Source organism: Camarhynchus parvulus, chromosome Z (genome assembly GCF_901933205.1).
Source record: "Camarhynchus parvulus chromosome Z, STF_HiC, whole genome shotgun sequence".
Taxonomy (NCBI): Eukaryota; Metazoa; Chordata; class Aves; order Passeriformes; family Thraupidae; genus Camarhynchus; species Camarhynchus parvulus.
Window position 1 is genome coordinate 40771468 of NC_044601.1, and position 19650 is coordinate 40791117.

The 19650-nt window shown below is 33.3% G+C and overlaps 1 protein-coding gene across 27 annotated transcripts in view; it reads left to right on the forward strand.

Moving 5' to 3' along the window:
• PTPRD (protein tyrosine phosphatase receptor type D) overlaps positions 1-19650 on the forward strand; it is a 1161500-nt gene that overhangs the window by 371688 nt on the left and 770162 nt on the right. For all 27 annotated transcript variants that reach the window (XM_030968017.1, XM_030968045.1, XM_030968047.1 and 24 more), the window contains exon 5: positions 4508-4551. The gene's annotated coding sequence lies outside the window, so the exon portion shown is untranslated. The remainder of the gene's footprint in view (positions 1-4507; positions 4552-19650) is intronic.

Here is a 19650-nt window from a genome sequence, read left to right on the forward strand (position 1 = left end):
ACAGCATGAGCATGCAGATTCACTATTGCTTAAGTTTTTTGCTTTCTTATGGTAAAAGAACTCTTTACAAACTTAAAGGAAAGTACATAATCCCAGTGATTTGGGCCCAAACTGCATGCTGCAGCAGGCTTACCACTGTACAATCATACTTGAGGAACACATATCTAAATTTATGCTGAAATAGCATAATTTATATTGCTGTTTAGCAGTAGCTTTTAAAAAATATCACTCACTTCTTCCCTTACAGAAGGATCTTGGTACAAAAATAATTCTTTCATTTACTTTCTCATTCTGAACCCTCTTGCTTTTCTAGTGTGTCTATTTACCCATAATTGACAAGATGTTGTGAGCAATTAGATATTCCCTAGTTGGCTGGCCTTTGCAAAGAAAATTCTTGACGGAGATCAAGGAAATTAACTACCACAGATTTCTTAGCTTGAAATTCCCAATAAAGCAATATAAAGCAAATATTTATACATTAAAGGTTAAGTACTTCAAGTCTTTTGACAGTAATTGAATGTATTTTCAAGAGAGGTTTAATTTTGATAGATTTTTTTTCCCATTTTACCACTGTTTGTCTCCTCTTTGTCTCAAATAGTAAATATTTCATACTACTGATTAACACTTTAGAGTTGGCACAACAGTCAGAGCCAGATTAAAGACCTCCAGCTGCAACATTGACAAGAAATACCATTCCATAAATAAGGTTAATTTTTACACAGTGGTTTTATAACTGTAGAAGTAATATTCACACATATATCATCATAGCAGATGCCCTATGTATCCCCTCAGTCCCAGTCCCGAAAGGATCAAATGCTTTTGATTAAGATGCTGCCATAATAATCTCAGAATAGCTGTTGATTCATCTGTCTAGGCATTGTGTCATCTCTTTAATTTTGAACTCTGAGATAGGACTTGCCAACTGAATTTTTAAAGGAATTAGCTGCTTGGAAAAGCACCTGAACAGCTAACCTATGGGTCCCTTTAGAAATCACATTGATGAGATTTAGATGACTAAGGGTTTTGGCAAATCTACACCTATTTTCAACATACTGAAATGCCTTTCACAAGTCTTAGGGCTTAGGCATCTTTTATAACATAATCAAGAAAATATATTAAAAAACAAACAAATAAAAAAGCCAAAACAAAACAAAACCAAAAACAAAACAAAACAAAAACAAAAACAAAAACAAAAAACAAAAAAAAAAAAAAAAAAAAAAAAAAAAAAAAAAAAAACAAAAAAACCCCCCACAAAACCAGAAAAAATTTCTTGAGTGCAGCAATATACTGTCCAGAAGAGGGTTTTTTTTCCCTTTTCTACATGAAATACACCATGGACATACAGTGAGGAAGCAGCAAGTCTTGGAATTCAGAGGATGACAAATGTGCTATTTAAAGACAATATCAAAATTCTGATCATCCAAAATACTGATAGTTCTTTAAAGAACAAATCTGCTATGACCTTCTGTGGTATTTGTTTTTTTGGTTTTTTTTCCAGACAACATGAAAGGAGCAGGAATATGAAATAGTTCATTCACAGTCTAATGCTTTATCAGGTGAAGTCAGAAGTAAGATTCTTTTCTGTTGAAGTATTAAGAAGGTGGACACCCCAACAGAGTCTTCCTTTACAGTTTATCATTGTACCATATAATTTCAGTGTCCTTGTTTTCAATTGATACCAATGTAAATAAGGGAAGAAGGAATTAACTCACAGTGGCCAAATATCACTGTCCCAGAAACATATTTGTGTTATTAACTATTCATAAAAGCTCAAAAAACATCTTTGATGTCTGTTTAGGTTCAGTGCATATATTTTTTTTCCTTCAGTTCCTGCCAGTTTTCTTAACAGTAACTCTTTATTTTTTTGTCTTTTTGTAAACATTAGTCTTTCAAGTAAAACATAAATTAACTTTAGATCTAGGAAAACTGACTCGTGTTATAGAAGGTTAAACCATTACTGGAAGCCAGTGACTATGTCTGGAAAGACTGTGGCCCAATACCTCTGATTTTAAGTGATAAAGGAACACAAGAGTAAAAGTGGTATTTTGAGGAGTGGATTAGGAAGGGTGACAGAAGGGAGTACCTGTTTCACAAAGAAACATGTGACTTGGCAGCAAAATATACTTCACCTTGGTGATGAGCCATCGCAGGATGCAAATGGTTTGACTGCTTTGAAGAATAACTATTTGGTGTTGTTGCATAATTATTAGTCTGAGAATGACATCCTAAAGTTAGAAATTTGCAGTGTGAAAGAAACTCTTGCAGGTTACAGATTTGGAGGTTTTTAAAGATGTTATGAATTACACACTTTAAATTTTAAGTTAAATATCAGTGAAAACAAGAAGGCCTATTTCAAAGTTAAACACTCTAAATCTAACTTCTAAATCTAAATAATTCAGTAACCTTTCCTTTCACTTCAAGAATATGCTATCACCCTAAAGAAAATTAAGGAATTCTTCCAAAATATGATACGCTCTTTCTCATTCCTCCATATAGATATTTATCAGTAAACTCTGCTTAAAACCTGTCAAGAAATCTGACAAGTGACAAGATCAGTCACTACTCTTAAAGGTGAGCTGTGGAAGGCATTCACAGTGTTTAGATAATTCCATTAGTTTCAAAAGGAGTAAATTAATAATTTACATTAAGGCCACTGCTAATTACAAAATTAACTTTGCAAAGTTTAAAAGTTTGAATAACTCTCTAGAGTGTAATTCAGCTCATGAAACAAGGAAACGCAAAGCCCAACTGATTTGAACACTAAATACTAAAGACTAAAACACTAAATACTAAAGACTAAAATAATTTAGTGCATTTAGTGTTAGAGCTGGTCATTTTTTTTGCAGGCTAGTTTGCTTTCTTGCATGCCTTTGTTGTTTTGTTTGGCTTTTTTTTTTTGGCAGGGAACTACATGTATAGAGCAGTAATAAGCTGCATAGTCAGTCAGGTAGTGCACTCACTATATGCCATTCCTGATATAAATCCCGTAATTTCTACATTTTCCTGATTTCTGCTAAGGTATCCATATTCTCAAAATTATATTTGGAAAGTCTTGATCCCACATCAGTTTCAAGTATTGTTTATTTATACAGCCAAATTGCTCAAGACTAGTTTTGTCCTCTGTCTCCACTAACTGATATGTTCTTCCTGGAAACAATCAATCTTCTTCTGTTTGGACAGTTAAGATTCATCATTTCTAATTACTGCAGGGTTAAACCCAAGGCATGGTAAATGTTGGCCCTCTAAATATATCTGTTGTTATTCTTAAACCTTGCAGCCCTCATACTTGTAACCACCATAAGTTTTGCTGAACAGAAGCATTTTTTGAATACTTACGTGAAAATTGTCTATAGAGTTTTAATACTAGGGGTGCATATACTACGGGTGCATACTGACAGAAAAATTGGTGGGAAAAATTGAGGAATAGGGCTTTTGAACTTTTGAATTTTTCATTCTTCAAAAAAGTAATATCTTAAGATACGCACATTGGAAATGTTAGCATAGGTATTGCATGCAGTCAATTCCCTTGTGAATATAATGTCAATTTTCAGATCAATCTGATTACACTTTCATCCTTTATTATGAATATTTCAAAATTATGCAATGGCATGCCAAAATTCCACAGATGAGTTTTTTGTTGCAGCAATATCAAGGACTGAGATGGAAGAACGCTAGGGTTAAGGTTCATAACCTACCCTGATTATTATCAAATTACTATTACTTGAGTCATACTTTATCAAAAATAGATTATAAAAACCCCAAACCATTAAAAATATATAATATTTCATAGAATGTTTTATACAGGCTCAAAACCAGTGAATTTAAGTGTTTTGCATTATAAAATTTTTATTTGAGCTAGTCTTTAAATGTCATTAATATCTGCAAACTGATTCAAGCTTGAAAATATGTTTCAAGAACTACAAATGTATATATTCGAAAATCATGACCCATAGTACAAAACTTGAATTCTGCATAATTGTAGACTTTCATTTATGAGATAATTTGAACATTTGATTATGAAAAATGCAATTTAAAATGCACTCTGATATGATCTAAAATGAAATTCTTTGCAATAAGAGTGGTGAGGCACTGGAACAGTTTGCCCAGAGGAGTTGTGGCTGCCCCATCCCTTAAAGAATTCAAGTCCAGGTTTGGATCAGGTTCTGAACAACCTGGACCAGTAGAAGGCATCCCTGCCCATGGCGGGGGAGTTGGAACTAGAATATCTTTAAGGTGACGGTAACCCAAACCAATCTATGATTCTACGATAATGAGATCTGTAGGATAATTCAGAAGCATATTTAATAGAAAAAAAAATAGAACTACAGGAGTGTATCTATGTTTTCATTTGCTAATTTTTCCTTTAATGTGTGTATGAGGTGTTGAAAATCATAATTCGTTCTGACTCTACCTATCAACAAATAAAAATATATGCATAAAAGGAAACATGGTATTTGATAGTGACTATTACTACCAGTAATATCAAATGTTTCTTAATCTTTTTTAGATCTCTATCCTGAGACAAAACAACAGGATGTGCCTTGGAGAAGAGTAAGTTAAAAAAATTCTTTGTCTTTGGTATATTTTCATTGTAATCATAACAACTGGTTACTGTAAATTGAGTTTCAGTGAAAGAAATCTGTTATCCATTTATTTTTAAAGTACTAAGCCACCCCCACTGCACTGTTTATGCAGACTTAACCTTGATTTAACTTTTTCATTAGGTTTTTGTCATGCATAACTTTTTATTGAGTACATTGAACTTAGGCATTAACACTTCTTAGTAAACTACTCTCAAATACCCAAGCAGCAACAGAAAACACTCCTAGATTACTTTGTTCCTTCAGGTGACTCTACTCTAGAAAAGACAACTGAAAGAAGATGAGTTATTCTTAGGAAAAACAAATTGTATGTGTTTAACTATCTATTAATCACTGAATTTCTCCTTTATCTATACCTGAAATAGTTGTTTTCTCTGTAGCACTTAGAAAGTTGCTTCTTATTGTGAAAAAAACTCATAGACCTAATATACAATTTACATCTCTCTCTCACACACACATAGCATACTTAGTGAGCTTTAAATTGAAACATTTTTCTGTCCAATTTTTGTATTGTTTTACTTTTTATTGTTTTGTTTTATATAGCTTTGCTTTATCCCAATAACAAGTTCAGATGCCAGAGACTCAATGGCATAGCTTGAGCAGAAATATGTTAACTGCTTGATATGGAGGGAATGGCCAACAGAAAGTTGTTTTTTCTTTTAAGTAAAGAACCCATCATGCTGTTATTCAACAGGAAAATTTGTGCAATGTTTTTAACATGGACTACTATAACCATGCTGCATTATAATGCTGGCTGCTAATACTTATTTCTGTATGTTAAAGATACCATAAAGTCTGTTTGGAAAAAGTAAAGTTACTATAATCCTGAAGTTTTACAGAGAAGATGAGCACACCTGGAATTTTGCCTTTGGTTTGGTGAGTTTAGGACTTGGATTTAGAACAAAGACTAATCCCAGTCCCTAAAGAAACAGGAGTTCTCTAGACAGGAAAATGAGTCTTGTTTCACTACACACACAGAAAAAGATGCAAAGGGGCAAAGGAATGAGCAATACTGGGAAAAGATCATCTGTGCTAGCTCCTGAGTGAGAGAATCTTTCATTTTTCTTTTCTCCAAATTTAAAAGCAATCTTCTAAAGCTACAGAAATCACTTGAGGTATATCTTCGATTCATTTCAATTGTCACAGTTCCGTTCCGTTCAGCACAGTGGTATTAATTTTCATCACCTCACTGCATGAACATAAATCTTTATTACCTCAATTAATGAGTTTCATTTTTCCTTTCCTTTGATGTGTTTTGTGAGAATACAGTATACTTTCAGAGCACTCTAAGAGACATCTGGCATACGATCCTCCGTATGTAGCTACACTGATTTCAGGCCTACTGAGTTATTTGTATCATACTCAATAAATAAACGTATTTTTATTCTGGAGTTGTTTTTCAGTACTCCAGGTTGTATCTTAATAATGCCACTAGATGGTCAGAAATAATGTTTTAATGGGAGGAAACAAGACAAGAAGGGAAAATGCCATTTTCTAGCCTTAAAGATGTTATGTTGCAAAATATAATGAATCACTCACGTAAGTGTCTGAACAACACATTTAGAGACGAAGTGGACAACTGATATTTTCCTAAATTAGGATATTTTCACACAGAAAACTATGCATGAAGTTGACTTCATATGGTTGCAAGCAACACTAGCAATATACTTCTAACCAAATAGGAGGAAAAAGGGATATTGAACAGTGAGATGTGTGTTATGTCCTAAAACTGATATTTTGATTCAAAATGCAGTAAAATACTTTACCTATTCAATATACAAATTGCAGCTCCATTGATAGAATCATAGAATAGAATCATACAAACATTTAGATTAGAAATGCTAATGTTAAAATCTTAAGATTATCGTGTCCATTAACCTAGGACTGCCAATTCCACCACTAAACCATGTCCCTAAGCATCACGTTTACTGATACTAGCAGGTGAAAAACAGATTCACTAACTTGCAGACTACTATTTCATGCCAGCCAAGGTGCCATTACAACAAAAATGTTCAGACCAAATTAAGATTACAGAATAAAGCTAACATTGTGTTAGCAGAAGGTGTGTGATAATTTTTGCACAATTGTCGCTCACCAGATTAATCCTGGACTGCACTTAAATGCAATGCACACTAACAAACTAAAAATGTTTTAATTAGGTCTGTATAAATTCTTTAATATTTGCAAGGATGGTTATAAAAAAAATATTTTAGGATGTCAGAAACACAAGGATGAACTTCCTTATGAAAATGAAGCCTTGTCTTTTTCTGGAGAAATAATAGGAAAGTGTTGTTAGCCTGAGGGAAGTAAAATTTATTTTTCAACTGATTCTTTATTGTTCTGTCAAATGACAAATGTTTATCATCAACTTTAAATATTTCTTAACCCGTCAGACTAATATTAAAGTCCCTTAAAAACTGACTTACAGATAATGTGGATTTTTGAAAAATGTCTAAATGATAGTGTTTGGAAACAGGTATATTTTCACTTTAGAAATTATTTTGTTTATTGTTTTAAATAAATTTTTCAGAAATTTGAAGACGCTGAAAAAACTCTAATTGTTAGTCTGTTAGGCGTACACCCAGTGCTAATGGACAAATAAGTAGGCTTGTTGTTTTGATTAGGATTAGGGCAGGGATCAGTGGGGTGGGAGTGCCTTCTGACAGGAGGTGGCCTAGTGAGGCAGAGGGTTGGTTTTGCAGTCCTGTTAGGAGGGTGGCTAGTCATAGGGGGAAGGCTAGGGCTAAGTTTATAGGTATCCCTTTATTATATGGATAAAATCTCTTTCTTATCATTCAATCAATTGAGATCTCTAAAAATATTATTACTAAGAGATTCCTAGAAATGCAATATGTGCAAATAGACAGAAAATTCTCTCTTTTAACTTTATTATTCTTCTGAAATATCTAAATCATTGTCCAAAGTCAGCTAAACAGTTTTTAATAGTTGGATGAGGAAACCTCTTCACCCATTTCTTTTCTTCTGAATTGCCAGCAGAAATATTTGTCTGCAAAGGCGAATTACTATGTTCTTTGTTTGCAAGTAAAGGTTGAAGTTGTCAATTCAAATTTTATTATGCAATAATGCAGTTAATAAAAAAAAATAACTATTATATTTTAAAATTTTGTAATGTTAGTAATAATGTGCAGATTACTGGTTGTATTCATGTCTTTATGGCACTGGAAACATCACAAAAATAATGTTATATTGATGACTTTCAGATTGATATTTTTTGAAAAGTCTTGTATGTTAAAATAAACTTCAAGAAAAAGAATCAGACATAGAATTAAGGAAATAAATTAAAAAGAAACCTATGACACAAAAATTGGTTCATATAAAAAGAAGTTAGAAATAGTAAAGTCTCCACAATTTTGACACAATCATATGAAAAGATGATTTTTCTGGTTGAAATGTAACTAAATCTGCATTACTAATCAAAAAAAGTTGAACAGATTCTATTATAATTGGTGTTAATTAAATCATATGACTGCATTTGTTGTATCATCATGCTTCAGAATCTGTACCTTAGCAAGATAAAAATTGTGTTCCTTAGGCTTTGAAGTGATTTAAAGGAATATTTCAGTGCTAATATGCAATGAGACCTTGATGTTCATATGATTTCCAGCAGAATTCTTACAATACTCTTCTTCAGCTGCTCTAGTTTGATATGAGGTCCAGTGTATGTACATCTAAGTAATGAATGGAGCAAGTTATGTGATCTTTGAGTCTGTAGAGATAAGTATTTTTCAGTTCTTTGTCTCTTCATACAGCAGATTTTCTAGTATTCTCTTCACAAATTTCTGCACTCTTTCACAGTTCTGTATGTTACATGTTCCTTAACTAAATAGAATTGGCTAATATTTTAGTCCTTTCTATTTATTTTAGTCAAAATAATAGTAAACTGTAAATGGTATTTCTAAGTGAAAACAAAAGATACAAGAGAACACTTCAACCTGATATGTGCTAAAAACTGAGTAAAACACATCTACATCCCACCTAAATATTAAAGAAGTATAAAATTGCATGTATACAAACTGAGAACAATTTTATAATCTCGTAAAATGACTATGCAGCATATGGCTTAAATTAGTGGCAAAAAAAAAAGCAGGTAGAAAAACACCAGTCTACATATATGTTCTTGCCTTTGAATAATTCTTTTTTCTCCTTGAGTGTTTAAAAGTCACTAAGAAATCCTAGCCCTTTATTATATTAAGGTCCTGAAAAATTAGCAAGGCTTTTGTTTTAGATACTTTAATGGTCTGTTCATTTCACTGGCAAAGGTAAAGTTTGTTAGTCTTTCTAAAACACTTTACAAAGATTACATGCCCCATGGGATCTCAGCAGATAACCTCACTCTTTTTTCACAAGAAAAATGAAAAAAAGTATAAAATAATCAGGCTTATACTTATATGCCACTTATATTTTCTGAAAAGAACAAATGAATCTCCCAGAGGGCAGATCCAACCAATACTGCCCAGTTATTTAGAGTGGGAATAACCAATATTTTCAGCTGTAGGGTAGAAACCTACCTTTCTGAAAAGACAAAGGGAATTATTTCAGTGTATTAACTACCTGGAGCAAGTACCTAAATGCTTTGTAATATATATCAGGAATCTCAGTACAAGGTTTTGACGGTGTAGTATTTTTGTGAAATCAAAAGTTTAGAGGCCTATAGACAGTTACCATTGCTCTAGGATATGAGATTTTATAATTGCATCATGAATAATGTATCTCCTGCACAGCTTCCTTTTACATATGATCTGCTGCTGTCCACATAAGAATCTTAGTCATCTTTCAAACTGATCAATGCACCAATTTCTTCGTTTCATCAGGAGAGATGAAATGGCAGCAGTGAAACTAGCTCAAGGATATCTACTAAACTTACACGTCAAATGTTACTACATTCATTATACATATCATGTTTCATCTCTATAAAAATCCATCTATTGTCGAATGTCTTAGGCCTCTTTCTCAAAGGGCTGTTTTCACTTTGCAGCCTTTATCACCCACTGACTTTGTAAAAATAAGAAAAAAGTAATACATTTGGGTTTGAGCTTTCTCAGTTTTGCAATTTAAGGCAAAGTTATAAGCTTGCTTACAAGATTAATCTCAGCTGTTACGGTTATGATGGCTTCACAGAGTTTCTGTTGATTGTTTCATTATTTACTTTTACCACATTGCAGAGGATTGATAGTGGGATGGCAGTAATGAGTAATTCAGTGTGGATCAACAGTTGGTACTAAAGGTAAATTTCTGAATTAACAAACTGAAACTATTGGCTTTTAATGCAATTAGCATTTTCATTCTTATAGTGTCAAGACAAATGTAGAGGAAAACCATGACAAAAAATTTTTTCCTCTTGCACGTAATTCAGGTCTGAGGTCAGTAAATGAGAGGTGGAGTGGCTTCCCTCAGATGGCTTCTGTGTCATGTCTGGAAGAGAGAGATGTTGCAGCATTTTTTGGTCTTTGAGGCCAGCGGTCAAGTGCTTGTCTGCAGCAAAAGTTACTACTGTTTGCTCACTCTTTTCTTTTCTTAATATTGAGAACATTGTTACTGAAATGTGTTCTGACATTTCCTGTTGTTAGTTAGGGCCAAAACTCCAATTCTGTAAATTTTATACTGATGGAAATATCTCTGAAGTTTGGATATGAGGAGGTCAGATGAAAAATTCAAATGCTTTTATTTGGATAAAAATCTTTCCCTACCATACTTGAAGGCCTGCAGCTGAGTCTCCATGTTCAAAGCACATTAAAAGATAAATAATTAGTAATATACTATGAAGAAACATAAGACAATACAGTTATTGTCCAAACAGTAGTGTTTCAATCTGTAATATGGCAACAACAACAAGAAGGCAAAGTGAGGTAAGTGTAAAAGTTCTCTCTTAATGATGATGTTTACATAAGTACCATAACATATGCTTTAGTAGATCCCACAGAAGATAATTATGCTTAAGTTCTGTGCTGTTTTGTAGATTTTTCATAAGATTTTTTTTTATTATTGTGGTTTTGTTTTAAAAAAGAAGGAAATACTAAGAACACAATACTTGAAATAATCATCAGATAAAATTAATTTGATACAGTTATCAGTAGATAATTGGAGACACACAAAATGTGGTATTTTGCCTCTGCCAAAGAGATAAACATTTTACATTATTCAATATAAACAGTATTATTTTCATGTAGTGCAGAATTTTTCCTTGTCATTCTGTTATTGTGGATCAGACAGCCAAATTTTTTATTTTCCAGCATTAGTGTTTCTGTATGTTTACTCATGAATGGCTTCTAAATGTTTTGTTTTGCCAGTCTTGTATTACGAAGGAAGACTATTTTCAAACACTTCATTCTGTGTGTGATTTGAAACTCCAACCCAAGAAAAAAAAGAGACACCACTAATCAAATATTAAAAAAAACATGAAATAATCTCGTCTATTTTATAATCATAATGGCAGGAAGCTCAATATTTCTGCTCAAACAAAAAGCCTGTATACATATTTACCAAAGGCCTTATGATGTTTGCCGTCAACTTTGCAGAAGACAACATTTATAAAACCTTTACAGAGTCTGGCAGGTGCCATGGATTCTCCTGGGGATTAGTTTTATCCAGATATTGTCTTTCATTTGAACTTCAAACATTTTTTTCTTTTTGTTAGAGGCAGATTTTTAATAAGTTTTGGAGATTAAAACCTTTTCTATTTGTGTCATTATAATACCTACTTTGAATTTACTTATGGGAAATAAATCCCAGTAAAGCTAAAGACTATTGCAATTTTTAAGAGGGGGGGAAAAAGATAAAGAGGTGTAAATGTAGTTTGAATCACTGAATGAACTAAAAGCATGAACTAAATGCCATGGAGCTTTTCTTTAGGGTTTGTTTTTTTTTGCCCTGAATGAATAAAAAGCAGGTATTTTCTAGTATTTCCATTTTTCAACATCTAGTCCTACAGAGGCCATATTATATTACAAAAACACAAAATATTGTGTTTAGTAAGACCTAATCTTACCAAAAAGAATCAGTTTGGGATTTCATTCTGAAAGTGCAAATTAAGATATGAGGGAGATACTTAACTGATATTGTTTCTTTGTGAAGCCCCACAAGTAGGTGAAACACGTAGATCCTTCCTTTGTAGATTCTGCATTTTGGAAAAAACACAAAATGGTGTTCAGAAAGAGGGTCATTAGAAAGATACTTATAAATTGCTGGTTTTTTGATATTGTTTGTATGTAGAGAATGTTTTTAATTCAATAGTACATCTTAATGTAAGGATAATGCAAAAATAAAATGGAAAAAAAATCTTTAAAGTATCAGAATTTAGGCTCTCAGAAGACGTCTAGTATTTTGAGAACCAGGATCATATGTTATTTATTTTTTAATTGATAAGCTCTCTTTTTCTCTTAGTTTCTGAAAGGGAAGACTTACAAGGATCTTCCATCCTCTCTGGTTTACCACAATTCTCTTGGGTGCTAAATGAAAAGGATGTCAGCAGATTTTTTTTGCCCGCTTTTATTTTCCCAGAGCAGATAAGAACGTCCTCAGAACCTGGCCCCTCTGACAGCTGAAGAGGAGTGTGTCCACCTTTTTACCTGTTTGTCATTCACTCTAGGACTCTTTGACAAATGAGATGTGTGTCCTTTCAGCAAGGCTTTTATCTGTTTTCTACTGGACCATAGACCTGAAGATCAGTCTCATAAATTTCCACACTGCTAAATTTTCCAGTTAAATCCTTCTCACCCAGCAGCCCGCTGGAATGCTTTGTCTGGTGGATTCCTCTGTGCTAGTCCTGCTTCTGACTGTTTCTGCTTAGGGGCTTAAAAACATTTTTTTTTCATTGATTATAAGCATGGCTGCCAAAGAAACTCTGCAGTACACTTACAAGTACAGAAGAACCATCCTCTCAGGGAGTTGAGCTTGTAGAGGAATGAGGGAAAAGTGAAATATCGAAACAAAAACAAAAACACTTGTTTTGACTTACAGGTAGAAACTAATTTTATTTTTTAAAAATAGTGAATTATTAATATAAATGCAATTTTTACCCTCAGGAAAATCTCTTTTTTTCTTGTAAATTTCTATTCTACTTCAATGAAGCAGGATTTATAATTCTAACTACCGTAGCAGAATGATGCATCATGACTTTGCTGCATTTTAGAGGGGTATGCTAATACTCATCCAAAGGACTTGAAATATTGTTGAAATATTAAAATTTTTTAGCATTATAAAGGACTACCTGTAGATCTTAAAGCATAAAAGGGAAAGAATTACTGACCTATGGCCAAATGTAAGGTAGCTATTTCAAAATTTTCTCAGTCATAAACAATAACATCTGTATTTAAGGAATAAACCACTACCATTTGGGATCCTCTATGAATCTTGGAAACCTGATTTGGATTGCCATTATATGAAAAAGAATATTAAGGGCTAGTTCAGATTACTGTTCAAGGGTTGCTGAGGAATACACTTGGTGCAGGTAGCTCAGTTTGCAAGCTGCTGACTGAGCTGCAGGTTCAGCTGTGGGGGCTGGGAGCTCCAGGCAAGAAGAGGTCAATGAACCGCTGACCCTTTGCACAAAAAGATGTGCAGGGACTTCTGGCACCATCCAGGCGACTGGACACTCAGAGACATGGCAGAGGCTGAGGTGACTGGACACTCAGCTGGAAGAGTGAGACCTTCATTGCACAGACTGAGGGTATGAAAGCCCAGGGATTCCTTTACTCAGAGTCCCTCCCAGGAGGCACTCAGCTCAAGCTGCTATTTCGTTATTTTACCATAATTAAATTATTTCAAGGATCTGGACACCTTAGACTCTTCTATAAGAAACCTGGGGTTGAGCTGATGTGGAAACCCAGTCTGACTGTGTGAGGAGTGGGGTGTAGCTGTGAAGTGGTGTAGTCCCAACTCAGGGGTGTGAGACAGACTGCCAGAGCAATTCCTGGATGGATGGGCAGGGAAATGTCCTTAACATGGCAACCCCTCATCAGCCTGTCCCTCCATACTACAAAAGCACACATGAAATGTAGGTTATTACCATGTTGGTTTAGTCCTCTTATAGTCTACAGAAACATAGAAGACTTTGAAGAAATAAATACTGGAGGAAAGTTTTTGTGCCTAGGAGGTCACTACAAAATACAGAAATAAGAGACAATGTAATGGAATATGAACATTCATCTCTTACTTACAGAAATAGCTAATAAAATGGAAGATTTGTTTATTTTTTTTTTTTAATTCAAAGAGAGCATTTTCTCTTTTTTGACATCACTTAAAAATGTAAGTTCTTCCTAGAATATTATCTTCACTTTTGAGCTATTCAGCAATGGAGGGTAGGAACTGAGTGGGAGAGATTCCACAGTTGTTTTTTTAATGTTATATAATCTTATATTGTTGGGGGAATTCAAAGAGGATGATGGTACATAATATACACTAGAATATATGCTCTTTTTGTTCATTTTCCTACATGCAGTAATATTTGTGATAATGGTTCACTTTTGTGCAGGAAACTTTTTCAGATGCACTTAAAAGAGTCACTTTACAGAATCTGGAAAATTTCTCTTATCTATTAAACCAGAAATATTTCAAAGCATGCTGTATAATTAAGCATGGTCTTCCCTACCTGTGTAAAAATCCTAAATCAAACTGTGTTTTTCCAAGGTGTTTCCAAGACATTTCCAAGCCTTACTTACATCTAAGGATTCACCAATTGGCGTAGAATTCCCTATTTTTCTTCTTATTTCCCTTTTTTTTCTCCTTGCTAGTGATTACTCAGATCTAGAAAATATCCTCCTTTTTACTACTAAAATTAATGGTGGAATTCAGGTGTAGGAGCTTGAGATAGATCAAAATTCAGAGACAAAAGAGAAAATATTTAATAAGATATTTTGTCTGTTTAATTCAGTCTGTAAATTAGGGGTCGTTTTGCAATATTGTCTGCAAATTTATCTATAGTTACAGCAACTTTTGTAACATGATTTCTGATCTAGCACTTGTGTTAGTGTGAAGGTTTGTGCATGACATTTATATAAAAAGATCAATCTTAGAGATCTAAGTGAACATGAAGAAGAAAATGAAAGTGAAAAATGGACTTGGTTGTATTATTTGCTCAATTAAGATCTGTATTCATTTCTGAACCACAGCATTTTTCATTTCTTTAAACTGGTTCTATTTCAAAGTAAAATTTAAAGAAATATAATGTAGAAAAAAGCTCTTTAATGAGTGAACAAAAGGAAAGTCTAACTTCTAAGTTTTCTTTACAGTCACATGCAGTCAGATATGGAATAGGCCTGCTGAATTACATTCTTCAGCATTATTCAATGCATATTAGTCCCTGGATTGCTATGAGCAATAGCATTACTGAGCAGTAACATTAATTCATTAATTTCTTTAAAATTACTTTAACTGTAAACAATCTCTGATTTGTTATTGACTTTTTTTGAAAGCTGTGCATAGTTCAGCTAATCTATACTTCATGTTGTACCTTTTATTACTGTATTTAATTTCCTGGTTTGGTCAGATTTGAGATGTTTCATATCCTCCTTCCTTTTTGAATGCCTTTTTAGGAATATTTTTCTCTTACTAATCAGGCAAAAGCTTTCATTTCAACTCTTCCAAGAAATCCTAATACAAAGTTCTACAGAATTTTTTAAATTTATATAATCAAGAACAAAATCTGCATCTTCTGATTTAGGCCTGCCAAACTGATTGTGGGGGAACTTCACTTGGTGTAAGAGGTTTTCCCACTTGAATGTTTGTGGAGAATGAAGGTGCTAACATGGAAATCAGTTATTTGCAGAACACTGACAGATAAATCTAATTTTCAGTACTTTCCAGTTTTTAACAATTTTTCATTGTTTTTTGATAGTCAGTTGATGTCACTTTAACCTTTTTGTCATTAATTGAGGAAAGAGAATTAAAACAAGGTTTAAAAATCTTCTGTGAGGAAGAGGAAAGGACAGATAAGAAAAGCAAACATTCCTGCATGGACCATTTACTACAAGTGGTGTGAAGTTGTTTTGAATTATGCAAGGCTGAGTCTGTCTCAGGGCACTGAACATGAAAATTCCCTTAATGACTCAAATGCCCATGAGTTAAAACATTAGATTTCTCAGAGCAGTGAAGGAAATCTCGTGGTTGATGTAATATGCTGTATTTCTTCAAACAGCCACAATATTAAGAATTTTCAGAGGAGAACAATGAGAAGAATATGTGAATAATTCTGGGAATAAAATAAAGGTGTTAGATGTAATATTGCACTACAATTGGAAATTTCCCTTATTAGATAATAATCTAGTGATAAAATATGGAAGAAATAAATGTCAGGGGCAATATAATACACTGGAAACCTTTCAAAAAGAAACCCAGATTATTGTATTAAATGTAGAGTATTAGGAATAGGGATTAATATATTAATTTTTGGTTGTTGATTATGTCAAAGGAAATCATTACAATTATCAAAGCCTGTGCAGCTAGGGGGCAAAAAGGCAAATTAAACTAAATATTATTCAAGAAATAATGCATAGGTTTAGTAATTTCACAATATGATATTTTGCTGTATGAATTTTTATCCCAGGAAATAATTTACAGATTGCATTGCTTTTATGTTTGCACAGTTTATACTACAAGGTTTAAGGTCTGAATAAAACCTTCTATTTTATTGAAATAAACAATTAATTATTGTTGTGCTTGCACAAGAGTGTCAGAACTTAATAAAGCCTTTGCTTTATATAAAAGGTAAAATCATAATCAGACAAGGAGTGAGAAATTTTCTTTTATTATTACATAGAATGGAAAAATGCTCTGAATGTAAAAATTACCTCAACAAGTACTTATTTGACATCCTGATACAAAATATTCTCTCTAATATTAAGACTTCTGATATCTCAGTTTCATCACATTAAGTGTTCTGTCTCTTTATATGTTGCTATACCACCTTGTCTTCTTTTTTAAATTATATGTAATGAAGGCTTTAAAAATCAGAATCAGTTGTTGTCCTAGGAAATATATAGTACACCAAAAGTTTTATAAAGGTTTTAAAAATTGTCTGAATATCTGTTTGTATATCACCCCATACTAAGGACCTTTTAAACTTTTTATTAGGTTGCATAGCTTCTAAATATTTTACTTCTATGATGTGAATTTTTTTTAATTTTTTTCACCTTAGATTTTTATCTTGGGTTTGAAAGTAGAAATCAAACTTCTTTAGATGGTCTTTAAGATCCATTTCAGTATAAACCATTCTATGAGTCTATGGTTCTCTGGAATTTGCTACTAATTTGCACTCATACAGATCAAGGTATTGTGGTGGAGAAATATCTGGGCTAAATCTATATGACATGTTTGGGATAACAGAACAAGATGGAAATTGAGGGAAGCATGAACTTTCCATGGGTTTCTTTTCCTTTCCATATTTGCAAGGTTCACCCTGATTTAAGTGACTTGGCTTCATTTTTATTGATTTCTTCTATATGATAAAGGTTTTGCTGTGCCACTTAAAGGAAAACAATAGTTTTAAAAAGTCTCCTGTAATTGCGTTGTAATTGCATTAAAAGTCATAACATGTTTTAGTCCTCATAAGTTATTAAGCCAGCCTGAGTACTCCAGCCTCCATCTTTTAGGTCAGGTTATTCAGTTGTGAAAACATAAATCCTAGTTTTGTTCTAGAATGCCTCCTTAAAATGAGTAGATAGATAATTCAGTCTCTAAGAAATAGTATTACTGAAAAAGATGCAGACAGGAACCCTGTTTCTGTATCAGTCAGAGTTCGAAGATCTACTTCAAAGGCATTGTATTACCAGAGCACTTTGTGCAATAACTGAATGGAGTCACTCACAAGGTAGAAGTGAACATTATCCCTGATCAACTTTGTCCTCCTTCTTTGGAGTGAAGGAGCATATATAACAGCACTCCTGGAAGAAAGCCAAATATAGTCTATTTTCATGTCAAAGCACTGGCTTACTTCCTCCTTGATGTAATTCAAGAGCAATAAACTCCAAAGTTCTGCTCTACTTAGATTATTTTCTATAATTTTTGCATGCAAATATTTGCAGTGGCATGAAGGCAATCTTTCAGAAATAAAAGGTACAAACTTGGTTACCAAATGAAGAGGAGGAAATTTTCACTGAATAAAGGGTGGGCTAAGAAATTAAGATTTTATTTTGAAAGGTAAAATGAATTAATGTTTTTACAGTTTATGCAGGCTGGAAGATTTAATAGGATTATTTCTTGCATGAGATAAAATGCAATACTTTTTCAGAACTCTCTGAAAACTCACATCCACAGCAATGTCTTCAGACTCTTCTAAGTGTAAAAGGGTGCACAAGCACACCGGTACTATATCTACTAGTTTGGGAGAAATATTTTGGAATTAAAAAAAGTGATTATTACCTTTTTTTCACTGATGTTAGCCTGAAGACTATATTCACACTCTTCAAAGTAATGAAGTGGGCATTTTTGGGAGTTAAAGGCTCCCAGAAGGATTTTTGTCTTGCCTACTCTGGTCCACTTTTAATTGTTCTCCTGTATATTTCTGCTTTTTGTTTTATCTCTTAGTGCTGTTGACGCTAAAATCATGATTGGTTCTGTCTGGTTAGACTTTCTGTATCTCATTGGTGCATATGTGTTACGTATTGGTGATGGAAAAAGAATATGCATTATCTCAGAAATACTTACTTACATTCATAACTGCTATTGCTGTGTTGTACTGTGCAGCATGTAATTATTTTTGGCATATCTTCACTAACTATCACAAAGGACTGATTTATCTTTTGTTTGTCCCCCAGTCCAACTGATCTTATCACATAAATTCGCCCTTGCCTATTGAGGCATTACTGTGGTTACCAGCTCCCAGCTGGAGGGCAAAAACATGGCAAAAACCTGATAATTCTAGTTGTTTATCATGCATTAAAACACTTATTTCTTACATCACAGAGAGAAATTGACTGGCTGGTGATGCTGTGCCTGATGTACTTCCGGACATTACTGGTCGTCCTGGCTGCCAGGGCACAATTCACCAGTTGTTAGGCTGTTCAGAACACTCTTTTTTGGATTTAGATGTCATATGGTGATATTCTATATTAGGAATGATAACAAAAAAAATGGGACAGTAATAACAACAATTTTTAAAAATATATTCTCCACAGTGTTCCACTTTCATCTCACCGGCAGATTTTGTGAGTCAGCTTTGAACTCTGAGTTTCTTGTTTATCAGTCTGTAATGAGAAGTCTTTAGATAGGAACAACCTTTTTTCCATTTATGTTCTTTAAATGTATATTTTATTTTATTAACTTAAATTAAAAAAAACCCTGGAAGTAATTTTGTGCAATGTTAAAAACCAAAACCATAGAAAACGCTACTAAACCAAAACCACAAAAAGCCCCAAAACCAGAAAAGTAATTGATTTGACACAGCTGAGGTGGGTATAATCACCTGGAGGGGAGCTGAAAAAAAGTTGCTAAACATAAAAATGTGTCATTGACCTCTTAGATCGGATCTACTTCCAGTTAGAAGTTACCAGTTAAACAGGAATGGTCTTATACTACTTTGTATATAGACACACTTACAGCAAGTGTCTAAGAAAGCTGTCTCAAGGAAACAACACAAAAACAAGAAAATCTACAAGAAAATAATATATTTAAAATAGTTGTCCATATTCTTGATAAAAGAGATGGTGGTGCTCCTAGCTGTATTGTTAACTTCTTATACTTACCCCAGTTAATACTGTAGCAAGTGAGGGCTTGCCCTCCTGGAACTCTTATTACAAAAAATTCAAAAATATTTACCTTTTATTTATGTGATTCTAAGTAAACAGTAATGATAGAACCAAGGAGTAGAACTTTAAAAGTCAATACCAAAATTCAGTACAATAATTCTGGAGATTATGAACAAGTTCTTCCACTTTAATATTTCTCCTCCATTATAGCCCATTTTATTCAGAAATATAAGCCCCATTTTATATGCAGCATACACTCATAAAAGTTGCTGCAAGATTTTTCTGCCTCTAGCTAGCTGGAGCCTCAGGAAATTTGACACTGACAAGTTCTGAGGTTTTGAGATTTTGTT